At 34.4% G+C, this 27,331-nt stretch overlaps 1 pseudogene; it reads left to right on the forward strand.

Annotated features, from left to right (window-relative positions):
- On the forward strand, positions 1 to 17,754 carry LOC135273226 (uncharacterized protein C12orf50 homolog; annotated as a pseudogene).
- The last annotated feature ends 9,577 nt before the right edge of the window (positions 17,755 to 27,331 follow it).

Genomic DNA, 27,331 nt, shown 5'->3' on the forward strand with positions numbered 1-27,331 from the left:
ATGACACTACAGAAAGAAAGTCTGGAAGGAATTCCACTCCAGACCCAGAATCAGAAACCTTTGAAACCTCAGGACAATATATCACGACCCATCCACGGTCCTTTAGTTTTAAAAACCAATTTTGAGGAAGAAGAGGAAATAGATAAACAAAATGGTTAGTAGACCTTTTCTCAGGTTTATAATGCGCATTCAGAAACCTCGCGACATTTTCTACATATATGTTTAAGTATAGAGATTTATGATGAAATATATAAGGCAGATTTTGCTGAGAACATTACTTGAATTGTATTAAACAAATTTAATTCGTTATGTTCTAATTTGTTCTATCTCTAACATATTTAAGAACATTTGGGTTGGAAATTTTTTGTTGTGTGATGGTTGGGAGACATATCTGATGCTTAAATATATACAGGTGTATATATTAGTATATAGAGAGAGATACTAATAAGTTCCATTTTTTATATAAATTGTTTCTAAAACACATTGATGCACATGTTTCTATTTATATACATATGTATTAATAATATATTAGCTTCACATTTAATCCTTGAGTTGCAGAGATCTATGTAATAGTTAATAATCTATAAAGCACTGTCATCTGCATTATTCTAGGTCATCTTCACAAGAGTATGAACAGGTTTAGAACCCAGGTTTTTGCAGTTTAGTTCATCCTTTGCCTCCCATATCAACCCAGAACAGTGGTGCCAGAAAGTGTGTATATACAAGATAAACATGAAGAAAAATAAACTCTCACTCTGTCTTTGTGCTGGAATGTGTCCTTCTGTGGGTCACAGGCCACCATAGTTTCTGTGCTTAGGAATACACAGAGCTACTTATTACTGTTTCTGTGTGCTGCAGCTCCATGTCTCTCATGCCTACATCAACCTCCAAATAAACATACACCATCTCAACATTGAGTCTATACATTCAGCATCTCATTTCAAAGTACATAATACATAGTCCTTTCTTTTCTCTTGACTCATCCTCTTTAATACTTAAAATGTAGCAACTTGAAACTATTACTAGTATGTAAAATTATTGACTTTAAACATATAAAAACATAATCTATCCATGAAAACAGTATTTGGGGTTTTTCTTTCTAGTTTATAAATTTTCACATTATTTGGCTTTGGGAAAATTTAACTAGAAAAATGTATCCTATAGATGCTTCTAGTTTATGGACAAGGACTCCTGAAGAAATTGAAGAAATAAGAGCAATTGTGGAGATGTGTCATAAATCTGCTAAGAAATCAAACATTTTTTGTACTTTATAATACTTGATGTGATCAATATACTATTACTTTTGTTATGGTCGATTAGGAGAATAATACAGATTTCATACTTCTCCAGGTATTTCATCCTCGAAAAGTGTGGCCCGTATATCAGAGAAAGAGTCAGAAAAGACGTTGGAAAATGGCAGTGAATTGCAAAACGGTAAGAAATGAAAAGGTAGCATTCATAGTGATATATAAGAGATACTTGGTGTGATAGACTGAATTATTTAGTATGATGTACAGAAGAATAAAGTGATAAATAATACATTGTAATTGAGAGCTAGAAAAAAGTGTTTGTATTGGATGACCCAAAGCTGCTATTAATGGGGTTATGTTATCCTAGAGAAATGACAGAATGAATAGACTTCATAACACACAATGACACTACACACTCCATGGGGTAATCCTGTAAATAATTTGCTTTTACCATTTTATTTGTCTTTGAGATAAATCACCCCTGTGAAAGAGGTCTAGATTTTTCTTTCTGAATAGAAAAGTAAGCCTAGCCCAAGAAGAAGAGATCACAGAATGACGCTAGCGGCAGGACAAAGATTATTTGGTCATTGAATGAGAGTCTTCTGTGGACAAGACTATTTCAGGGTCTGTGCTGGAGGACAAATCAACGTCTCTGTGTTTTATGGCGCTTACTTTTGGAGAATCTGATTTATTGTGGGTCAACATCCGCAAGATGCCGTGCAAGTCTGTTTGTAGCGAACTATTCAAACGTGTGGCCGTAGGTGGCAGCAACACACCATCAGATGGAGAAGAGTCTGCAAGACTTGGGAGCCATATAGGGAAGGACAGATTGCAAGGCTGCACTACTCAGAGGAGAAAAAACAGAAGGAAATAAAAACAAAAGAAAAAAATAAGTTAACAATGAACATTAAAGATGGCATATTGACCGGGCGCAGTGGCTCAAGCCTGTAATCCCAGCACTTTGGGAGGCCGAGGCGGGTGGACCACGAGGTCAAGAGATCAAGACCATCCTGGTCAACATGGTGAAACCCCGTCTCTACTAAAAATACAAAAAATTAGCTGGGCATAGTGGCGCGTGCCTGTAGTCCCAGCTACTCAGGAGGCTGAGGCAGGAGAATTGCCTGAACCCAGAAGACGGAGGTTGCGGTGAGCCGAGATCGTGCCATTGCACTCCAGCCTGGGTAACAAGAGCGAAACTCTGTCTCAAAAAAAAAAAAAAAAAAAAAGATGGCATATTATGAAGACTATTGTATGTACTTTTGCTTTGTATTATGCTTTCAAGGCTTTTATTTTTAAATAGCTTCAGTTAATTCCTATATAGCCTTCACCTAGATTTCCTTCAAATGTTAGCATTTTACCATATTTGAATTTTCACTCTCTCTAAATATACAATTATAATTTTCTGAACTGTTTAAGAGAATAAGTTATAGAAATGATATCGCTTTGCTTTTACATAACTGTAGTATGAATATAAAATCACAAAATTACCACTGATAACAATATCATTTACAACCTTCTTTTCCCATACATTTTACCAATTATACCATTAATGTTCTTTATAGTAAAATTATTTATTTCCCCTGGTCTAGGATTCAATCTATAATCACACATTGCATTAGGTTGTCATCTCTCTTTTATTCTGCTTTTGTTTATTTTAGAAGAAAATTATCTAGAAGTACATGAGGAAAGGCGAGAGTGTTATTTAATTATCAGTGTAATTATCATTTTGTAGTGTTAATACATTTTATCTGATTGTTCATGGTGAACAGATAAAATCAAAAGCAATATTACAAAATTCAGTATATGAGAAACATATCCATATGTTTAGTGTTGACTAAATACATACAATAGTGTTAGATAGCTTAAATTTTTTAATTGCCATTGAATAAATAATCCAAATAGGAGAATATACTCGCTTACTTCTTTGTTGACAATTACAGAATTTAAAACTCATATATTTATTAATTTATTGTTTATTAGATCACTGTTCAAACAACACTCGCATTAACTTGAAAGCTTTTTTACTTTCATCATGAATTCTACCATAAATTTCTTATTTAAGCATCTAATAATTTCTGGAGTGACTTTTTCTTCTTCTTATTTCTAGGAGATAGTCTTACAGTTCCGAAAAAATTTAACCAATATGAAAGACAAGGTGAAATAAAAGCATCATTGCATAGGAAACCAGGGACTGACATTGCTGCTTCTGAAAATGGAGGTGAGTTAATTTATTACTGATTGACTGAATCTATCACCACATAATAAATGTCTGAATTTTATCTTTTACAACTAATTTTTCTTTTTTTGACCATGTCATGTTTAACAGAGGGAGTTGGAGGTACGTTACAAAATCAGATGCTTTCAGAGACTAAAATCTCTACGAAATACCTTGTGTGAATTTGTGTTCAGTGTGTAAGACATTCCATTTTCCATATTTCAATGAGAAACCTGGTGTGTGTGTGTGCCTGTGTGTGTGTGTGTTTGTGTGTGTGTGTGTGTGTGGGCTCGACTCCAGACTGTAATGAATTTAGGTGTCATGTATGTGCTGTAATATACTGTAACAGAGCTGTAAATGAAAGAGGCACTTAATAAGTCATTTGAGTAAGTCTGCTTTAAAGCAGCTGTATTCAAATATATATCATGTGTGCCACCACATCACATTCTAACTGTGTATTATAGCTTAAATATTTTGGAACTGCTTTTTAGCATAAACATGTTGGAAAATCAATCCTTTGACTGAAAATTCCAGGCATTTGTTTTAAAAATATAGAGAGAGTTTGTGGGGAGATTGAAAGGTGTGGCTGGTGGGAACAATGTGCATGAAGATCAGGAAGGGAGTTGAGAGCAGGTGTCAGTAAGGACCAGTATATCTTAGGCATATTGGTGATACTTTCTGCTGTCCTGGTGTCAGCCATTTTCTTCTGTGTATGCTTTTTTCTTTTTTCTTCTGGTGCTAAAGTAATTTGATTCTTTCTTCTTATATCTGCAGCATTTTAGTCTAGCTGGCATTGTTTAGTTGCCTTGAAGTAATCAGTTTAGCTGCAAATTAGAAACACTGCTAGTTTCTCCCATCGGAGTTCCCACTGTCTATATAACCTGTATAAGTGGGATCCACGTAACCTGAGCAATTCTAATTGAACATTTTGTTGAAATATTATCAAATCCAATTGCCTTTTGGTTAATCAAAAGTTATTTTCAACAATTGATAAACTAATGATTTCATATAAAAGTAAACTTTCCTTCACATTGTGACATTAGTAATATATTCCCTACTTTGTTGGGTGTTAGAAAATGTGAGAATGTCATTATACAGTCATTAGTCTATCTACCATCCTTTTGGTGTGGTTGTTCAACCAGTTTATTACTGTAATATTGTTATAAATTACTATCATAAACTGGTTGAACAACCATACCAAAAGGATGTTACAAGAATTCCATCATCTGGCATTCTAGATTCTGGCATAGTTAGGCTTATTGATTTTCCAGGCATCATACTGTTCTCTGTGTCACTAGATAAAAGAATCTTCTGGGTATATGTATATGATAGATATATCTAAACATATTCAGACCCCTGTATTCATAAGACATCTTTGAAATGAAGGTGATCAAAAATTGAAATTATAATTAATGAGTTAGTGTTCAATTTCAAGAAAAATACTTGAGGTATTGTCTTAGTATTATTTTAATGTGTTATACACTTTAATAAAGTTCACAGATCTGGAGTGAATAGCTTGTTAAAATTTTACGTGTGTATGTATCAATATAACCACATTTATGGTACTCCAGATGGCTCCTTCCCTCCAAGTCAGTAGTCTTCTCCCAATGGTAACCACTACCCTGCTCACTCTTACTATAGGCTAATTTTGCACTTTTTGGCATTTATATAACTGGAAGTATACAGTTTGAACTCTTTTAGTTTGGATTCTTTTATTTAATGCTGTTTTTATGAGACTGATCCATTCTGTTGATTGTAGCAGTAGCCTTTTTATATTGCTGTAAATATCTACAGATAGATAGATATATGCCACATATATACACACATTTCTATATATAAGATGTATACTATATATATGTATGTATATATGAAAACATGGGCATTTCTTCTCTGTATATAGTCTATACATATACACACAGTTGATACACACACAAACCCACACACGATTGATTCTTGTTATTCCTGGTAGCTATGTTCCATAAAGCTGACATGAACCCTGAATTAGCAAACACTGAATCATTGCTCCTTGGGCAAATACGTACACACACACATATACATACATCTCACAGAGATTATAATCTTAAATCGTAGAAATTACTCATCCTGCTATATTCTGTTTTCTTTATTTTACAAAAGAGAAAACAAAGTTTAGAAGTGTTAAGTGACTCTCCTGAGGTTCCCCCACCGACAAGCCTCAGAACTTGGATTCAGATCCCTTCCACCTCTCCCCAGAGTCAGAGCTTCTTGCACGGTGCTGTGCTGCCCACTCCTGTCTCCAGCCGTTCTCTGGTCATCTCTGTATGAACTGAAATGAGAATGCTGAGCATTGCCATTGTTAGACCTCAGCTAGAAATGTGTGGGTCTAACAACTCAAACTTTTCACCGCTCTTTATACGTTTGTAAACAAATAAACAAACAAAAAACAACACACGAAAGCACCATGAGTATCGATACTGGGATTATGATGAACAATATTTCCAGTGTGGGACTATTGTTAACATTCCTTCTTGCACATGTCTTCTAAAGGCCATAAGCACTCTTTTTCTTTGAGATAAGCTTGCTCTGTATCCTAACCCACAATGAGAATTTTCAGTCCTTTAACTTTAGCCTTTCTGGTGGGGGGCTAGCGGCACATCTTTGTAGTTTTAATTTGTATTTCCCTGATGACTCATAATGTTGAGCACCTTTTCATAAACTCATTGGCCATTTTGACTTTCTCTTTTGTCTGGTGCGTTTTTATGTCTCTAGTCCATCTTAAATGTTTTTTTTTTTCTTATTGATTTCTCTAGGTAAATCTGGATACTTTCTGCCAACCTACTGTCCTGTTCACTAATTCTCTTCCTCTCTACTCTTCAATCCATATTTTAAATTCTAAATTTGTTTGACCTTTTTATTGATTTTCTACTTAAATTCTCTATCAGTTCTCTATTTTGACAATGTGCCTGTTATTTTTTCCAACTTCTTGTTTGATAACACTGGGATATCTCTCATTTTCCTCAGGTTTTTGCTCATTTGTTCTGTCTTACTATGCCCTTCTGATATTTTTTTTGCTACTGAACATTATAGATAAAAATTACATGGTGTATGAATGATGTTGTTTTTTAAGAAAGAAACTTTCCTTCTGGCAGGCAGCTAGACTATCAGCTGGCCACCTTAATTGTGTGAAGGACTGGTTTTGGGCTTTATTAGGGATGATACATTATTTTTCATTTCTTTGAAGGTATAGTCCTCATTGCTAGGATATGACCCTCACCCCTACAGCATTGCTTTACTGGGTTATCAACTGAGACATGGGGTGTTCACCAAGATATCTCTACTCTGGTGAGGCTTCTGTGCCAAATTTTACCTCCCGAGCTGTATGTAGATGCTGAAATCTCTGACCAGTTTTTAACCTCCCAGATGCTGTTTTGCTTAATTCCTAGGGTTCCATTCTGTGCATGAAAAATGTGGGAGTCGGGTAATGACCTAAAGGGAGTTTTAGTTTTATGCCTATTTCAGGGAAACTTCTTTGTTGTTTTTCCTTTTTCATTTCCCCCCTCAAGTTCAAGCCAATTAGACAGTCCCAGACTTTTGGCTGTTTTTTACCTCCTTGGTGTCACTTTCTGCCTGTTATTTCCTTACATGATGAACTAGACATGCTTTCAGTGAGAAATCTGTAGTGAGTGTGGAGTGTAACGCCTTCAGGGAAGAAAACCAGGGTGAATGTGAACGTACAATTGACTCTGTGTCCCTCCATTGCTCTCAGGGACGACACGAGCATGCGTTGGGTTGTTTTCCAATCAGTGTGTTTTGGCATTTCATAATTGATTTTGGGATGAAAGTTATTCTGATAAAAGCCATTTTTGTCATGGCAGAAACCAAATTTTTTTTTTTAACGTTTTCATCACTGGTTTTGTGTAAGCTCCTTGAGGCCAGGAACTGTGTATAATCAATCGCTATAGATAAATATCTGTAGTAGAATGCCTGGCACATTATGTGTACTCAGTAAATACTTGTAGAATAAATGATGATATGTTTAAATGCATTGAATGACTGGGTGAATGTAGACATATTTATAAAATTTACAGTTAATTGGAAGTTAATTTGTTGGAACAATTAACCATATCTTACAGGGTAACCTCAAACAATAAGAAGCATACCTTCTTACATTTAGTTACACAACATTAAATGGTGGCTTTTCTTTGAGTTGGGGAAACCCAACATGATGGAGTTTGTGAGGGGAAGATATAGTGGGTTTTTTGGCCAAATGTTTCACAACAATTTAGGAGTTTTCACTAGACGGTAAACTCACATTGGATTATTAGAAGTAGTATGGAAAGATAATTAAATGAGATTTAAAGTACTCAGTAGCGGGTCTGATACCTAGAAAATTACTCCATGAATGGCAAATATTATTATACTAGTTTCGCTGATTTCTCCACAACTTAGTTCACATTTGGGTGTCATTTTTAAATAAGGTTATTTGACATAAATATATATATATATATATTTATTTATATACATATATATTTACATTTATATATATATATATATATTTTTTTGAGATGGAGTTTCGCTCTTGTTACCCAGGCTGGACTGCAATGGCGCGATCTCGGCTCACCGCAACCTCGGCCTCCTGGGTTCAGGCAATTCTCCTGCCTCAGCCTCCTGAGTTGCTGGGATTACAGGCACGCGCCACCATGCCCAGTTAATTTTTTGTATTTTTAGTAGAGACGGGGTTTCACCATGTTGACCAGGATGGTCTCGATCTCTTGACCTCCTGATCTACCCGCCTTGGCCTCCCAAAGTGCTGGGATTATTGGCGTGAGCCACTGCGTCCGGCTGACATAAATATTTTATGCTAAGAAATGGTAACTTTTACGGTAAAGGAATTTGGAATTTTGTATGTAATATTTAAAGCAACTATGAATATTTATCCTGGAAAATAGAAGACCTTGGGGAAACATGAAAACTGCTTTAAGATATCTGAAGATTTTATATGGAAGATAAATTACATTTACTTTAAGTATCTCTAAAGGGTGGGACTAACGATTATTATAAATTAAGGAAAATTTTGTTGACTCTGTGAATTTTCTTGCAATTATTTATATGTAAGTTTACATACTGTGTATTCATATACATATATATTGATACACATATATTAATCTAAACATATAAATGTATGGAGACAGGTATGGTATCACTGAGAAGTGTCCAAACAAAGGTGGACAAAAGGGGTGTTGTAGAAAATATTCCTGTATTGAAAGGTAGTTTGTATCACTTTCTGCCATCATTGCCACTGACAGTAAGGTTTTGTCATAGGAGGTGACTGTTATGTTCCACAGAGGAACATGTTTCTTGGAAGGAAGAAAAAGGAAGCTTTCATGAAAGACAAAGAAATCACCATATCAAAATGTTCAAATACTAAAGGTAATGAATTATTATATAATTTTGATTCATTTGTAATTTGGCTAGACGAGTTAAAGATAAGGTTGCTCGTTATAAAAACCAGTATAAGAGGAATGGTAATAAATCCACATATACACTGAATAGGAATCAAGAGCTCTAAGGTTCCAGTCCTGGCTCTGTCCATAATTGTATGACCATGACAATTTTTCCTTATCTGAAAAATAGCCTGTTGAACTGTATAATTTCTAGGAGTATTGCTAGTTCTAAAGTTACTGGCTCTCTTAAATGGTAATACCAATTCCTTTAATGTATAATATCAGTGTAAATGAATTTTCTTAGAAAATATTTTGAAAATTTTAAAGAGTTTAATCTTGAAAAGACTTGTATATTTTATACTTGTTGCTAACCCTAGTCTGTGAATAATCAAGACATGTGATAAAATATATCCACTATAGTTTTACACTACCTTTAACTGTGCTTAGAATCCACCATGTGGTGTCTCTCTGCTGAGTGCCCCTCAGTCACAGACCAAAAATACAGCTGTCCTGTAATTAGGGAGCTTCACATACCCTCAATCAAAATGCAAACCCATTTTATCTACTATCTCTACCATTAAATATTCTCAAGCATAAGAAAGGGAACTAGTGATCCAATTATTTCTGCGGAAAATTGTAAATCTTTCTCTCATTTTATCACTCAAAGATGGAAAGGTTTTGCCCAATCCATCAAAGAAACTCTTAAAGCTATACTAATATAGTAGCTGCCAGCTATGTATGACTGTTTAAGTTAAAGTTGAATGAAATAAAAAATCAGTTTTTCATTGGCACTAGCCACATTCCATGTACTCAGTAGTCACAGGAGGCTAATGGCTGCCATATTGAACAGCACAGATTTAGAACATTTTCATCATTGTGGAAAGCCCTACCAAGGAGTTCTGCTCCAAAGCATGTAACAAGAAGTTAGTTCTGCTTCAAAGCATATGACAAGTTAAAGTTGTTACATTTAAAATATGTTCAGAACCCCAACTTAAATGGGACCATTCATCATAAAAATTTAAAACCTTTTAAAACTTTTGTATGGAGATATTAAAAATATTGCCACATTTTTAAATTTACATATTGAAAATAATGGCTATAGTTTCAGAGTTTTGTTTTGTTACTGATGACATTTGGAAATCCATGTGGCAACTAGGGAATGTTAATGATGCTTTCCTCACAATTAATAAACATATATATCATTTTAAAGAACTGTTCCCATCATGTAATGTTTGAATAGTGAAATACCAACTGAAATTTTTTTAAAAACTAATATTGACGTTTTATTTTCTTAATTTCCTTTAAAAGATAACAAGGACAGTGCTCATCCAAAGCATTCCCTAACTACCCGACCAGTACCTACAACGCATGTATTAAATGCTACTGAGAATATCAGTATGAAGTGCAGAGAGGATCCCTCTTCAAGTAAGACATTAGCTCTATCACTTTTTGGCCTTAGATATATTTGTCTTGCCATGGATTTGTATTGGTTATTTAAAACAGAATTTTTAAAAAGAAAGGAAAAAAAAGTTTCAAAATTATTCAGAAGTAAGAATTAAAGACACAATATCCTCTACTAACTGACAATGAACTGTGATGTAGGTCCTCGTGCATTATATGCTTTCCCACTAGTTTAAATTTGGGTCTTAAAATTAATAATATACTACCTTTTTGGAAGATTCACTAGCATAACATTTTAAATTTCACCCATAGTGGAATAATGCATTGACAGCTTTTTATGACATTTTGGATTATTTTTTATTAGTTTGGCTTCTCCTTGACATTCAGCTCAATGAACTACTTCTCTTGATACAGTGAAGACTTGTGAATCTTCCTGATCCCTTCCCTTCTTTCTTTTGTTCCTTATTTTATGTATTGAACCCCTAAAATATTCTTGGATCGCAGCCTGACACTGATAGGAATAATTGTGATTTGCCTCCAAGAAGCCCAGTTTAGTAGCTCTTGTTAAAAATATGGATTCCAAATCATTGGACTGGCAGCTTGGGAGTAGGGCAGGGCCATGATGTTTGAGGAAGGGACAGTGAATCAGATCTTTATTGAGGGCTTAAAGCTTAAACTGAGAGAGCACAGAAAGATGTATTAGTCTACTGTAGAAAACTAGTATAATCTACACTGCACATTTGGTGATCAGTTTCTCTGTGCAGTGGTCACTTGTGATTTTTCAGAAGCCCCGCACATTGAAGTGAGAGAATGCCCCCTCTACAAAATTGTTTGAGAATTCTCTGGAAATATGTACCATAGAAATTCCTGAAAAACTGAGAATACATATAAAATTTTGGATGTGAAAATATGCAAATAAAAAGTGAAAATTTAATATTCTTAGAACTTACAAATTCTGATTACTTAATCGTGACCAAACTCTCTGTACACCCAACTTAACACCTTAAAAGAATAAGGTAAAATTCACTGAAAGTATTTTACGTTAATCCAACTTCTTAAGAAGTAGTAGTTTTGGCTAAAAAGTACAAAAAGATTCATGTTGAAAGTAATGATTCTAAAACTACTTAATAATAGCATTATAATGATATTTATAATTATATTTTGAATGCAATTTTATGTTCCTTTAAAAGAATCCACACATTCGTTTGGAGAAAAGTATTTTTCTTTGAGGAAAGCTACTTATTGAAGGTTATCTCATCAATCTACTTCCAAGATAGATTTTTTTGGCACTTAAAAATAAATCACCTTTTTTTCTAAAAAGTAAAGTATTAGGGTAGTCCATTTATTTTTTACTCTTGCTTGACATGTGAATGCACAGATATGTAATTATCACCCACAGTAATTTCAAAGATAAAAGCATCTCTTAAAAAAACTGTAAAATTTGTATCTTTTCTAAGTGAACGATGTCCAGCCGAGGAACCCTCATTTTAAAGGTGTGAAAAAAACAAAATGGATTTATGACGAACCAAAGAACTTTCCTGGCTCTGGAATGCAGAGAGGTAAAGTGTCCATACATTTGATATTTCTAAATTGTAATTTTAAAAGGGAGTAAATATCAAATATCTTCTACCTGAAAAACAAATTAGTGTCATGTGACATAGATGTTACTTTAGGTGTCAACTCAACTCTAAACTTCATTATTTTGGCTTCCATTATGCCATCAAGCACTTACAGTGCAATATGTTATTTATGGGTGTGAAACCAGCCTGTGTTTTATTCCTCACTCCCTCCTGCCTTTCGTTACAGCAGTACAGACCCCAGGTCCCCAAAATAAAATGAGTTACCATCGCAATAATAAAAATCGAAATACTGAGAACGCATCTTATGTTCACGTTGAAAGAGATGCCGTCAGGAGTGTCTCGTTGAATGCACCTCCCCGCAGCAGGCCCACACAGGGGTCCTACAATGAAGTCCATGTTAACAAGGAACCCAAACCCAACGTCAGTCCAGGTGAGAGGTCCTTTCTTGATGTGGTTTACTTTTGTCTGTGGTTGGCATTCCCATGGAATTTTCTGATGGCTTGGCTAATCTTCACTGCTACCTACTCCCCTCTTCTTTTTCCTGGCCATCACCACCATAGAAACTAGTGAGAAGATTTCTTCCACGTGCACTCCTGCACGTGATTTAAGGGATGTGGAAGAAAACTCACGTTGTGAGTGCAATGACTTCACATTGCACCTCCCTAGAGGGTTTTTCTTCTTCTTTTATCAGAGCACTGCACTTTGTTCCCCCTGGACAGCTTCATGCCACTCTGGAGGATTGTTTTTAAATGGCTGACATTTTCTTGTTCCATTAACTACATTGTTCAGTTATCACTGTCAGACTAGTGCCTTGCCATTTCTGTAGGCCTTCATGATTATTTTCTGAAAGGGTTAGTTTGGGGATTATCTGCCATATTTTTGACAACCTCTTATCCCTCTCACCATGTATAGATTGCTTCTAAGTCATTTCATCATGTAATAGGCAGAGTCATAGTATATGTCTGGAAGTACAAGGCTACCAGGGAGAAGAGAACCAAATCTCTTTTTCTTCCTGTTTCTCAGATGGATTTTGCTCTTTTGAAGTTGAGTTTCATTTCTTTCAACTTAACAAACTGCTGCTCAATTCTGTATGATTTCATGTTTGTATTTTTCCTTGTTCATGGTCTGATTAGTGGAGTTCTGAATATTTTGTACTTTCGGAAGCATAAGACTATATCTTTCTTAGTTTCTTTTATAATTTAAGAAATATATACACCTACCATGTACCCACAAACAAAATGTTTATATACACCTACTATGTACCCACACAAAATGTTTATATACACTTACTATGTACCCATAAACATTTTGTGTTTGTGGGTACGTAGTAGGTGTATATAAACATGTTGTTTATGGGTACATAGTAGGTGTTTCTTATACAATTTAAATAGACATTTGCATTATTTGAGTTATTTTTCTCTTTTCTTTAGAACGATATAGGAATGTGTATATGTAAATCAGGATATTCTTAGGTGAAACTGGCTTTTAATTTTATTTATTATTATTATTTTATTTATTGTTATTATTGTTTAACTGCAAGTGGATGGCTGTGAAGAATACAATGAGTACTAGAACAGTTGTCAATGTCTAGATTTGTATGAAGGTGCCAGAGTTTATACTCTGTATTTCTTTTGCACCATTAGCGCAAATGTCAACACAAGAGAAAAGCAAATTATTGGTATTGTGGATCATGTTTGAGAATACAGCTGCATAGTAATATTTGAAAACACAAATATAACATTGTTAGATAGTATTAGAAATGTAGCTATGTCAGAGAAAAATAAGTATTGAAGGACCAGGTCAGGATATAAATGCTTTGGCTGTCTGGGATAGTGAGTTCACTACTTCATCATGCTACTTAGTGCAACCATGGAAGTCACTTCATGGAAGGACACAGGACTTGGCCTGTACCTCAGAGTTTCACAGTTTTTAAATAAAAGCTCTAACAGACACTAGCAGAACGTATGTAAAACTATGATTAAGTCATGCAGTGAAAATTTTGATTACGTTTAGATATCATACTCTCCTGTATCTTACCTTTATTTGAAGCACTGAACAGCCAATTAATAATCTGTAACCATGTTCACTTATAACTTAAATTGTCTTAATAAACTCACTTGTATCCCTGATGCCTTAGCTTTGAAATGGTAAAATAAATTCCTTAGAGAATAGCTTCACCCCGAGATGTTTATAACTTTGAAACACCCTTGGAATATGATTTTAAAGTTCTAAAATATTTAATCCTGGATTTTTTTCCCTCAGACAAACATATATCAACATCATATAATGGTTCAGCCTGGCCAAAACGAATTCCTTCTTCAAAAACATATTCAAAAAGTGAGAAGATATATCCAGGTAACTATTTATAAGTGGTTTTAATGTATTATGCAATTCTGAAAATGAGTAAGTTTTTAAGTGCAAGGAATATTTTAGAAAACATGAAGATAAATAAAAATGTCAAGATATATATGCACATTTAATTACTTGGAGTTTAGTAGTTATCATGTCTACTAGTAATTTAATTCGACTGTTTTGCTGTGTTCCTCTTTGCCTATTTTTACGTTGTTACCAGAAAAGGTTTTTATACAGTTCTCTCCTGGGCAACAAACAGCAATTGCAGCAAGTATGTAATATGTTAGATGAATTTTTGGCTGTGCTACAAAGCAAATACATTAAACTGTGTCTTAACACAAGACATTAAGGCTCTGCTATATCTACCATAGACAAATTGGCTGGTACAGGCTGACAGGACATCCAAGATATTTTCTTTACATGTTTCTAAACCATGGAATTTTAAAAGACAACATAATCCCTCTGGTTATTATCTCTAAGTTTAAAAGCCAACAGCTACTAAACCAATTGAGAATGCTAAGAAAACATAATTTTGTTTATATTTACCATAAGAATTCCCTAGACATTTTCTGAGTACAATCCATGCTTTCTTTGCAAGCCTGATAAGCACTTCTTCTTTCTCCTATGGTATACATTAGAGGTTAGTGTACTCTCTTAGACAAACTGTTTTTTATTTGTTCTTAAATTTGCTGAAGAAAATTTTGTTCCAAACACAGTAGCTAGCTTGAACATGGAAATTGCTCATCTTTTCTTGGCTAGTTGCCATTTTATTCTGTAGTGAACAATTGAATGGAATCATTTGATAATTATTTATTCTCAGTCAGTGTCCAGTGATGCCTTTGACAACTGATTTGGCCACTTTAAACGAAACTTTGGTCAGCTTTCTTTAGAATGTCTAGCCTATGTATTTATGACCTGCCTTTTATGTGAAGTCTTGAAAAGCCACTTGCTAATAAATTGCTTTTAAATAGTTTAATAAATATTTTACTTGAATATTTGAGTCAGTACACACAGGCTAATTTGCGTGTGTGTATATTTCAGAAAAGAAGAAGACAATTTATAATGGTTATAAGGGTAAAAGTTCTTCAACTTAGTTCTTTCCTCTCTGGGGAAGAAAGAGAGGGCTTAAGGAAATGCCACAGCACACCGAATGGTAGCCCCTGGGATAATTTGTGTTGGTTGGGAGATTCTTTATCCTGACTACATACTGCATCCATTCTCATCCAAGGACCAAAGAGTATCCAAACCTACAAAAAAATAAAAGCAAGAACTCAAATATTCGTTCTTCAGGCTTAACATTTGTTAGTCATGTTTAAGACCTCCACAACTTGCTTTATAGGACCGTGTAAACTTGCAGTTTCATTATGGCTTTTAAAAAACGAAGTGGAGTTATAAGAAATCAGAAAATCGCATACCCAGTGTTAGGGCTAGAATAATCTGTTAAGCGTGCTCCATATGGCAGTGCTATACTGAGCACTTTTCATGCCTAATTTTATTTAATCATCATAAAAACTGGCCAAATAGGTATAGTCTCCTGGCTTAACAGATAAAGAAAATGAGGTGTAGAGGCCAAATATCTTAGGCAATATAAAACTTCTCATAAGTGGCAGTTTCTGACTTTAAACATAGTTCTGTGTGACTCTAAAAGCGTCTCACAAAAAAATTAGACATGACATTTAAAGTGTACTCCAGTGCTTTTTGTCATTTGAATGACCATGCATCAGACCTCCTGATCTGGCTTCTGCCCTCTGAGGGGCTAATTCTATCCCATCCTACCCCATAGACTTCTTTTCAAAGCTATTAAAGTTCTTCATATTTAGTAGAAGACTCCCTTTCCCTTTTAATTTACAGTATAGAGTGAGATATTATAGCACTTCTGAGTTATGTGTACTTCCATTAAATAAGGTTTCTTTTCTCTTTCTCAATATATATTTCCCTCTTTTCTGAAACATGTTCCCTTATATTACATGAAGCTCAGAAGCCCAGGTACCCCATCTGATGTTTGTCTCAGCCCCATGCTCTCGATTCTGGCTCCACATTAGAATTAACTGGTGAGCTTAAAACAACAACCACCAAAAACCAAAACAGTTCTCAGTCACCACTTAGACCACCAGTGAAACTGATGCTTCATTATACTTTTGATTCCTCCCCAACTTTCTGAGACATTTTTTAACTTAGAAGATAGTTTACTATTCTTAAATTTACAAGAATAGTTCAGTGAACAGCCATGCGTTCTTCACCTATATTCACCAATTAACATTTTGTCACGTTTACTTTCTCTTTTTCCTTGATTGTATTTATATATCTGCATATAATGTACAAACACGTATTTCTTTATTTTTGTTTTTTGGAACCATTTGGGAGTTAGTTGCCAATATTCTCACACTTCATTGCTAAATACTTCAGCATGTACCTTCTAAGTTCAAGGGCATTCTCTGATATAATCACACATGACTATCATATATAGACAATTCTATCAATGTTGATAGAATTGATAGAATCAACAATGTCTAATATTCAATCTGTATCAAAATTTTCTACTTGTCTGATAATGCTTGTAATAGCAATGCTTCCACAAAATGTAGTATGCACCGAAATCACCTGACAATCTTGTTTAAATTGTAGTCTAATTCGGTATATCTGGGTTGGAGGCTGAGGTTCTGAATTTATAATAAGCTCGTAGGTTCTTGGGAAAAAAAGTTGGGTACGACAGCCGTAAAATTGTTGGTTTTTTTTTCTCATCCAATTTCCAATTAAGCATCATTCATTGCAATTGGTTGTCATGTCTCTATTTAATCTCTTTTTAAAAATCTTATATCTCTTTAAAAATTACCCAGGATTTTTTTTCCATCCTTGTCATATACATGTGTCTTTTTAGAGACAGAATCTTGCTCTGTTGCCCAGGCTGGAGTGCAGTGGTGTGAACACAGCTTACTGCATCCTTGACATCCTGGGCCCAGGTGACCCTCTCACCTCAGCCTCCTGAGTAACTGGGACCACAGGCTCATGCCACAATGACCAACTAATTTTGTAATTTTTGGTAGAGATGGGATCTCACCATGTTATCTAGGCTGGTCTCAAACTCCTGGGATCAAGCAATTCTCTCACCTTGGCCTCCTAAAGTGCTAGGATTACAGGCATGAACCACTGCACATGCCCCATGTCATATAAACTTTAAGAGTTCAAGCCAGTTGTTTTGTAGGATATCTTCTAAGGTGATTTGTTCATTTGTTTCCTCCTAATTACGTTTAGATTAAAATATTTTTTTTTTGCAAAAATACTACAAAGATCAATTAGTTATTTTAAAATCTACACAAGCATTGTATAGATTTGCCCTAATGCCCTAAGCAAACAATTCCATGCGGGTGCCCTTAAAGAACTAGTGAAAGGGGAAGAAAAATGCTTTGTGAAGAACCTCCGCTCTGTGAATTTTACAAAAGTTAGCATTTCTTGTACTCTTTGAAGGACAAGAGAAGGACAGTGCCCAATTCCGAGTGAATCTAAATAAAAACAACTTGTTTGGTTATAAATAATTTGTTTATACAAAAGTTTCTTTTAACCTACTTGTTTTGTATTGCATGTGTGTTCTAGCTATGGAAGTATTTATAGGAGTAGGAAATACTGCATTATGATGATAATGTTTATGACATCTGTTTTTAAAAAACAGAAATTGTTTTGAAAATTGAGAAAGCATGTAAAGTAGATGTTCATGAATGAAATGCCCTGGCATGATCTGATGTGATATGATAGTCTATTGTAAGTACTTGTAGAGACTGTCTTGGTCATAAACGATGGAGTAGTGCTAAATGTTTTAGCAACTGGCTCTTTTCCCCACCTCGCTCCCCTCCCCCAGAAAAACCAACTGGAAAAAATCCAAAACAAAATCGCTCTGGTTTTTCACATTTGACAATTAGCGTAAAGCAAATAGTTTCTCTACAGCCAATTTCAAGCTATAAATGTGACATCAGTACACTTGCAAAATTCCTGAAAATTTCTCAGTTCTCACATGCTTATCTGAGCCCACTCCAGTACATTACTGGTTTTAAGGAGAGAAACCCAACTCAATTTTATTCATGGGAAAACTGGAATTCTTGGCTAATATAATTGAAGAGATTAGGGACAGAGCTGACCCCAGACCTGGCTGGATCCATATTTCCTTCACCAACTCTTGGCTCTTAGCCAGTTGTCCCTCTCTCCCTCTCTATATACTGCAGTTACTCCAGAAGCTCCAGACCTAGGTTTTGGAGCAGAATAGGCTTAGATTAAGAATAGTAGCTCTAGCTCAGATTAGCTTGAAACATCAACCTACCACATGTTTGCCACTATAAACATGGACAACTTAATATCTCTGTGGGCCAATTTCTTCATCTGTATGGTAGAGATAGTAATAGTATCTGTCACTGGGTTTTAGACGTTTAACAGATAAATACTCAATAGTTTAGAATTCTTGGCAAAGAGTGAGTAATCAGTCTTTTCATTAGCATCATCATTCTCAATTAACATCAGAAGAAATAAGTCTTTCTCATTCAGCTAAAGCCTGAGTATTGAATCTCATCTAACGATGTAGAAATCATGCTCATCCTTAATAGTTGTTCAAGCTAGGGGATTAGCTAATCTTTGGGTCCCGGGGGTCGTCGTTACTCACATTAAGTAGATTGAAAATGGGAAAAAGGTGATTCCCTAAAAAATGCCCTGATATACTTGACCTAAAATGAGAGCAAAAAATATATGTTAAAGAACAAGCCAAAATAATAATTACTATACAATATTTTTTAAAAATATAGTTTTCAAAAGAGTTATGTGAAATACATGTGATCACATCAAAGTTGATCTTAGTGACATGAAGCTATGCTTTGGGTAGAAAAATCAAGGTGACAAAAATTATCTATGTATAAATTCATGGAAAGTGCATTATAGTAGTTTCTTAAAATGCAAAGACCATTGGTATTTGTGATCTCATAGGAAAGTTACTCTAATTAACAAAGATATAATAATATCTGTCAAATTCAGCACATTTTTGTTTCAATCATTGCAGAGAGGTAAACTTACCAGTGTCTGAAGTTTTACTGCATTATTTGGTTACTTGAATTATTTGTTCCATATTTCTAATTGGTTTTTAGTTTCTGTTAACTAAATGTGCTCTTTCCCATCGTATCTCTTTCTCCCTCTGATGTGTATTTAAACACATGTAATAGAAAGGTGTGATGAACAATGGTCTTTATTTGTGATGAAATATCCACTAAGACGTTTTTCATTAAACTTTCAAATGATAAGTTTAAATAGTTGCAAAGGGTGTAATTTTCAACATTGTTTCAATACTGACGTTAAAGGTAAAAGTTTTCTCATTCTTATTATGAATTTATCTAATGACATCTTATAATTATTTGATACTTATCATCTACTGTAAAAATACAAGAACGATAATCTTAATTAAAGCCAGTAGAAATGGTAAGTCTGTTGTATTGGAACCACGACCCACTCCTTTCACCACCTCTCAGTTTAGTGTGACAGAAGCTCTACTCTGAATGGATGGAGCCAAGAACATAGAGCTCTTTCTATGTCTAGATTCTAGTCAAGAACTATAGTATGTGTCTGGGGGGGAAGAAAGCTGCTAACGTTTCTTATCCTCCCCAGTTCCCAACTCCATGTTGCTAGAGCTCTATTTTTCAGGCCTGAATCTTGTTTTCATTAAGCCCCTTGATAAAGCAAAAGTTCCAAGAGATTTGAATCTTGTTTTCACCAGCCCCATGCATAAAGCAAAAGTTCTATCTCACATGCAGCGGACTAGGAATCATTGGACCCCAATTACCTTTGCCTCAGATGGAGCATGGGTGGAGGTCCCATGCCAGGAGGCACAAGTCATAAAGACCAGAAATTAGCACCTCTGCTTCATGCCGCAATTGTAAAACAGGGGTGTCACTCCAAAAGAATTTAGTGACTATCCCTGCTCTTAGCATTAGCACTGAGATTTTGTGCAGGTAGAGAGTAGAAAACTCTGAAGCGCTCCAAAAAAAACCCAAATTTATTTGAAATAGAACATAGTGTGGGGAAGTTTAAAATTATGGATGCTCTGAAAACAGTGGTGATTCGAGATAAGTAATTAAGAGGAGGCTAGTCTCTCTGAGAGAGGAGCAAACTAAACTGCAAACCAGCTAGAAGTTTACCAAAGACAACCTGGTAAAGAGACAATTAAAAATACTTCTTTTGGGATCGGAACAAACTTGGAAGATTGGCCTCCAAGCTTAGCTCTCCGAAGGAGTCAGAATTTGCTCAGGTTAAACTGTGGAGCAATTTATGCCCTATACATTGATGACACAACAGAGCATTAAGCCAGCAATGTATGGAAGCTAATATCTCAGTGTGATACCAGTAGAGGTGGACAACTTAGTGGAGAAAATAGGGAAAGGGGCAAAATGAATCCTGCTAAAGCCCTTGTTATCCCTGTTTACCATGGACATGCCAAGGCTACATCCTCTGAGGAATGACAACAGAGGCTGCATATTGTGGGAGAAAATAGATTTTACTCAAGTATTTCAACAAAGTCACTCAAAAATTAAAAAGCAAACAGCAACAAGCTTCAGGTTAAGGCGAGAGATCAATATTCAGAGTTACTACAATATATTGTCACAAATGTTGAGTTTTCAGTAAAAGATTATGATACATGCAAAAAAACAGAAATGTATAATTCACTTATAGAAACACAGAAGGCCATAGAATGCCTCCTGTGAGAGGAATGTGATGTTCAACTGTGCATCGATTTTTTTTCAACTTTTATTTTGGCTTCAGGGGTACAGGTTTGTTTATACAGGTTTGTTCTAAAGATAAACTGCATGTCCTGGGGTTTGATGTATGTATTATTTTGTCACCTAGGTCATAAGCATAGTACTTGATAGGTAGTTTTCAATCTTTACCCTCCTCTCATCTTCCGCACTTGAGTAGGCTCCAGTGGCCGTTCTTCCCTTCTTTGTGTCCATGTGTACTCAATGTTTAGCTCCTACTTGTAAGTGAGAAGGTGCAATGTTGGTTTTCGATTCCTGTGTCAGTTCCCTTAGGAAAATGGCCTCCAGCTCCATTCGTGTTGCTGCCAAGGACATGATCTCATTCTTTTTTATGGTTGTGTAGTATTTCATAGTGGATGTATGCCTCATTTTCTTTATCCGGCCTACCATCGATGGGCCTTTAGGTTGACTCTGTGTCTTTGCTATTGTGAATAGCGCTTTGATGAACATACGCATGCATGTGTCTTCACAGTAGACTGTATATACCCAATAATGGAATTGCTGGGTCAAATTGTATTTCTGTTTTAAGTTCTTCGAGAAATTGCCAAACTGCTCTCCACAATGGCTGAACTGATTTACATTCTGACCAGTAGTGTATAAACATTGCCTTTTTTCTGCAGCCTTGCCAGCATCTGTTATTTTTTGGTTTTTAATAATAGCCATTCTGATTACTGTGAGGTAGTATCTCATTGTGGCTTTGTGTTGCATTTCTCTAATGATTAGTGATGTTGAGCATGTTTTCATATGCTTGTTGCCTGTGTATATGTCTTCTTTGAAAAGCGTTCATGAGCAGACAATGCTCATTGAACATTTTAACAAGTAGAGACTATCAATGGGTAAAAACTATGAAAAAACCCTAACGAACTGAAATTTTGGAGTTGAGCACACAATAACTGAAATGGAAAAATATAGTATAAGGGCTCAAGGGTAGATTTGAGAACTGCAAGAGAAAGAACCAGTAAATTTGAATATAAATCAACAGAAATTATGCAATCCGAAAAACCAAGAGAAAATGAAAGAAAGATGAACAGAGCCTAAGAGAAATATGAGGCATTTTACCAAAATGTAAGGAAGGAAAAACTAATGGCTGAAATTCCTCAAATTTGGTTAAAAGTTAATCTGCATATACAAGAAGCTCAACAAACTCTAAGTTGGATATACACAAATATATCTGCATCCAGACACATCATGTTAAAAATGATAAATACCGGTGATAAAGGCAAATTCTGGAAAACAACAAGATAAAAATGTTTTGTTACATATAATAGAACCACAGTATGATTAACAGCTACCTTATCATCAGAAACAATATAGGCAGTTTTCACTGTAGGCTGAAAGAAAAAACAGGGTCAACCAAGAATCTTTGTCCAGAAAACCAGTTTTAAATGCTGTATTTCAAAATTAAAGGCAAAATGAAAACATTTCCAGAAAACAAAAACAGAGAATTTGTTGTTGCCAGTATGCATACCTTAAATACTAAAGGAAAATTTTCAGGTGGAAAGCAAGTGACCTGAGTCAGTATTTAAAATCCACATGAAGAAACAATGTATGCTGATCAAGGTAGTTGTGTAACTATAAAACCATCATAAGGGCATATTTCTCTTCCTTCTATAATCTGTTTTAAAAGTTTGTAAAACAGTATATAAAATTATATTTTTTAAGCCAGTAATATTTAGAAATGTACTATATTCGACAATAGCCACACAAAGGAGGCAGATGGAAGCAAAACTGTATGATGGCAAAGAAATGGCACCAGATAGTAACACAAATCCATAGGAACAGATGAAGAGAATTAGAAATTATAAATAAAAATATGATTAGTCTCTGTTTATAGAACAAACTATAAAAACATACTTGATCTTTTTTCCCTCTCTTATCTCCTTAAAGACATACAATTATCTTAATTAATAAATATAACAATGTGTTATTGGGTTTGTCATGCATAGAAATGTGACGTATGTAACAATAATAGCACAGAAAGGAGGAAGTGGGAATAGACCTATATAGGAGAAACCTCTTATATATCACTGGAATTAAATTAGTATAAATGTGAAATAGATTTTGATGTTCAGAAATATTTAGTAAGCCATAGAGCAAATAAAAAAATACTATGAAAAATGAGGAATGATTAAAGGAATTAAATATTATACTAGAAAATATTCATCAGTGTAAAAGAAAGAGAAACAGCAGAACAACAAAGACATTAGACATATAGAAAACAAAGTAAAATCGTGTACCTGAATCCAAGTATATCAATAACATTAATTGTGAATGGATTAAAAAATGTAATCAAAAGGCAGAGATTGTGAGAATAAAAATAAAGATAAAACCACATGCTGTCTACAGAAAACACTCTTTTAAATTCAACAGAAACTATTAGCTGAAACTAAAAGAATAGAAAATATATACCATGCAAACAATTGTAAACAAGAAAATAAAAGATTTGGACAACTGTAAAGGAACTAGACCTAAGATACTTCAGCAAAACATTCCATTTAACAGTTGTGAAATAGACGTTTTTCTCTAGTGCACAAGAAATATTTTCCAGTATAGATCACAGTCTAGGTGATAAGACAAACCCAGATAAATTTAAAATGATGGAAATTGTGCAGTGTATGTTTTCTGAATATAATGGTTTCAAACGTAGAGAGAAAAAAATTGCGAAAATCATCAATATGTGGAAATTAAATAATACACATGTAAATAACCAAGAGATCACAAGAAAATTACAAGGGCAATTAGTCAATACTTTGTGTTTAATAAAAGTAAAACAAAGCATACCAAAACTCATGGCAGGTAAGTAAAGCAGTGCTTAGGAGAATATTTATAAGTTGTAAATTCCTATATATTTAAAAAAAATCTCAAATCGATAACCTAGCCTTATACCTTAAGACACTGGAAAAGAAGAGCAAATTAAACCCAAAGCAAATAGAATGAAGCATATAATAAAAACTAAAGCAGAAATTAATGAACTAGAGAATATAAATAAAGAAAACCAATAGAGAAAGTCAGGGAAAGCAAAAGTTGGTTCTTTGATAAAATCAGGAAAATTAAAAATCTTTAACTTGACTGACCAAGAAAAGAAGAGATAGGCTGAAATGACTAAAATCAGGAATGAAAGATGAGACATCACTCCTAATACTATGAAAATAAAAAGAATTAAAAGGCAATACTGTGGACAACTATATTTCAACAAATTAGATAACTTAGATAAAATAGAAACCTTTCTAGAAGACACAAAGGGTACCAACACTGACTCTAGAAAAAAAGAAAACATTTGAATACCTCTATAGGAATAAAGAGATTGATTAAGTATTTAAAAACATTGCCACAATTAAAATCGGGCTCAGATGGCTTCAATATTGAATTATAACAAAAATTTAAAGAAGAATTAGTACCAATTTGTCACAAATTCTTTCAAAAATGCAAAAGATGAAGGAATGCTTTCCAACTCATGTCTATGAGATGTTCGTAGACATTACAAGAAAACTACAGACCCAGCTTTTTCTATGAATACAGTCACTGAAAAATACTCAACAAAATTCAATTACACTAAATCTGACAGCTTTAAAATGGGATTATATTCCATAACCAAGTGAGATTAATCCAGAAACAAGGTTGATTTAACTTCCCGAAATAAATTTCCATAATAAAAATAATAATAATAATAAACCATGATAATATAATAAAGAGTAAAAGACACACGATCATCTTAACAGATGAATAAAAAGCAGTTGATAAAAGTTGACACACATACATTACACAAAATATTCCACAAACTAGAAACAGAAAAAAACTTAAAATCCACAGCTGACATCATACTTGCTGAAATACTGAAAGCTTACCCCTAAGATCCGGAAAAAGACAAGGATGCTCATCATTATCATTTATAGTCAAGACAGGGAATTGTTGCAATGTAATCAGTAAAAAGGCTTCCGGATTGGAAAGAAGGATGCAACATTGTCTCTATTTGGATACAGCATGATCTTTTACTTAAAACTTCTGCAAATCTAAAAATTATTAAAAATAAGTTTAGCAACTTTGCAGGGTGCAATAATAATATACAATAATGGATTGTGTCTCTTTACAGTAGCAATGGACAAACTGAAAATAAAATGAAAAAATCCCACTTATAATAGCTTCGAAAAGAAAAAAATACTTATAAATTAATTTAACATAAGATGTGCAAAGTTCATATTCTGAAAACTACAAAAGATTGTTGAAAGAAATTAAAGAAAACCTTGAAAAATGGAGCTATGCTTGTTCATAGATTGACTTTGTAGTCGATATGCCAGTGTTCTCCAAATTGATCCATAGGTTCAATGCAGACCTTATCAAAATCCCAATGGACTTATTTTCAGAAATTGAGAAGCTGATTCTAAAATTTATATGGAAATTTAAGGGGTCCAGAATAGTGAAAAAAATGATGAAAATGGAAACCAAATTTGGAGCACTTACACTTCCTGATTTCAAAATCTACAAGTTACTACAAAACTGAAGTAATCAAGACTATTTTCACTGGCATAAAAATGGATCTATATGCCATTGGGACAGGGTTATAAGACAAAAAATAAACTTTTATATGAATCAATTTATGTTCAATTGATTTCCAACAGGAGCACATAGGCCATTCAATGGGGAAAATAATAGTATTTTCAACAAATGGTGCGAAGACAACTAGATAGCTACATGCAAAGTAATTAAGTAGCACAACTGCATCACATTACAAAAATTAACTCAAAATGGATCAAAGAACAATATTCCATTTTGGAACATTGGATCACGCCAAAAAAGAAATCCACACCCTTTAAGAGTTACTCCTCATTTCTTCCCAACTCCTGAAACCTACACGGTCACTAATTTCCTTCTTGTTTCTACAAATATGTTTTTGTTATTTTATATAAATGGAATCATACATTATTGTTTTGTGAATTACTTCTTTCACTTAGTGTGTTTTCAAAATTCATCCATGCTCTCACATGCAGCAGTACTCTATTCCTTTTTATAGCCTAATAGCACTCCATTGTCTGAAAATGCCACATTTTATCTATCCATTTATCAGAGAATGGAAATTTAGGTTGTTTCCACTTTTTGACTGTTATAAATAACGTTGATATAAACATTTGTGTACAAATGAACATTTGTACAATATGGACATATATTTTTACACCCCTTTGTATGTAGCTGAAAATGGAATAGATGGGACTTATGATGACTCCATGTTCAGCCTTTTGAGGAACTGTCAAATTGTTTTCTAAAGTAGTTGCAACATTTTACATTCCCAACTGCAATGTATGAAGATTCCAGTTTCTTCACATCCTTGTCAACACTTGTTATTGTCTTTTTAATAAAAAAAAGTAATAATTGCAATCACTGTAGTATGAAGTGATATCTCATTTGGTTTTGGTTTTGTTTTGAAACAGAGTCTTGCTCTGTTGCTCAGGCTAGAGTGCAGTGGGATGATCTTGGCTAAGTGCAGCTTCAACCTCTGGGGTTCAAGTGATGCTTCCACCTCAGCCTTCTGAGTGGTTGGGACTACAGGTGTGCACCATCACACCTGACTAACTTTTGTATTTTTTGTAGAGATAGGGTTTTGCCATGTTGCCCAGGCTGGATCTTACTCATTCTTTCTGCATCACCTTGGGGTTCTGAGTGTCTCTTCACTCTCTGGCTGAGAGGGCTGGGAACTGCTTTTCTGCTTTTCAGCAAAATCTAGGCCTTGTTGACAGGTGCTCTCGTGGCTCACCTCCATGTGCCAGGGGGCTGGCTGTTTTTCAATGATTGCTTATCCTTTTGATGTCATATCTAAGAAAGCTTTGTATAACCTAAGGATTCTTCCAAGAGTTTTATAGCTTCAGCTCCTGGATTTTGTTCTTAGATCCACTTTGCATTAATTTTTGTTTATAATGTGATGAAGTTGTGCAACTTAATTACTTTGCATGTGGCTATGTAGTTGTCCCAGCACCATTTGTTGAAAATACTATTCTTTCTCCATTGAATGGTCTATGTACCCTTGATGAAAACCAATTGAGCATAAATTGATTCATATAAAGGTTTATTGCTGGTCTTGCAATTCTATTCCAATGATACGTAGACCTATTTTTGTTTTTATGCTAGTTCGGATAGTCTTGATTACTTTAGTTTTGTAGTAATGTCCATATAAATTTTAGAATCAGCTTGTCAATTTTTGCAAAGAAGTCTGTTGGGATTTTGATAAGGGTTGTATTGAACCCATAGATTAATTTGGAAAATATTGCCATACCAACAACAAATCAATCCATACACAAGGATATTTTTCCATTTCAACATTTCTGGAACTTCCTTCAACAAC

This window comes from Aotus nancymaae, unplaced genomic scaffold, assembly GCF_030222135.1.
Source record: "Aotus nancymaae isolate 86718 unplaced genomic scaffold, 86718_ANA_hifiasm-v0.15.2.pri h1tg000488l, whole genome shotgun sequence".
NCBI classification, from domain to species: Eukaryota; Metazoa; Chordata; class Mammalia; order Primates; family Aotidae; genus Aotus; species Aotus nancymaae.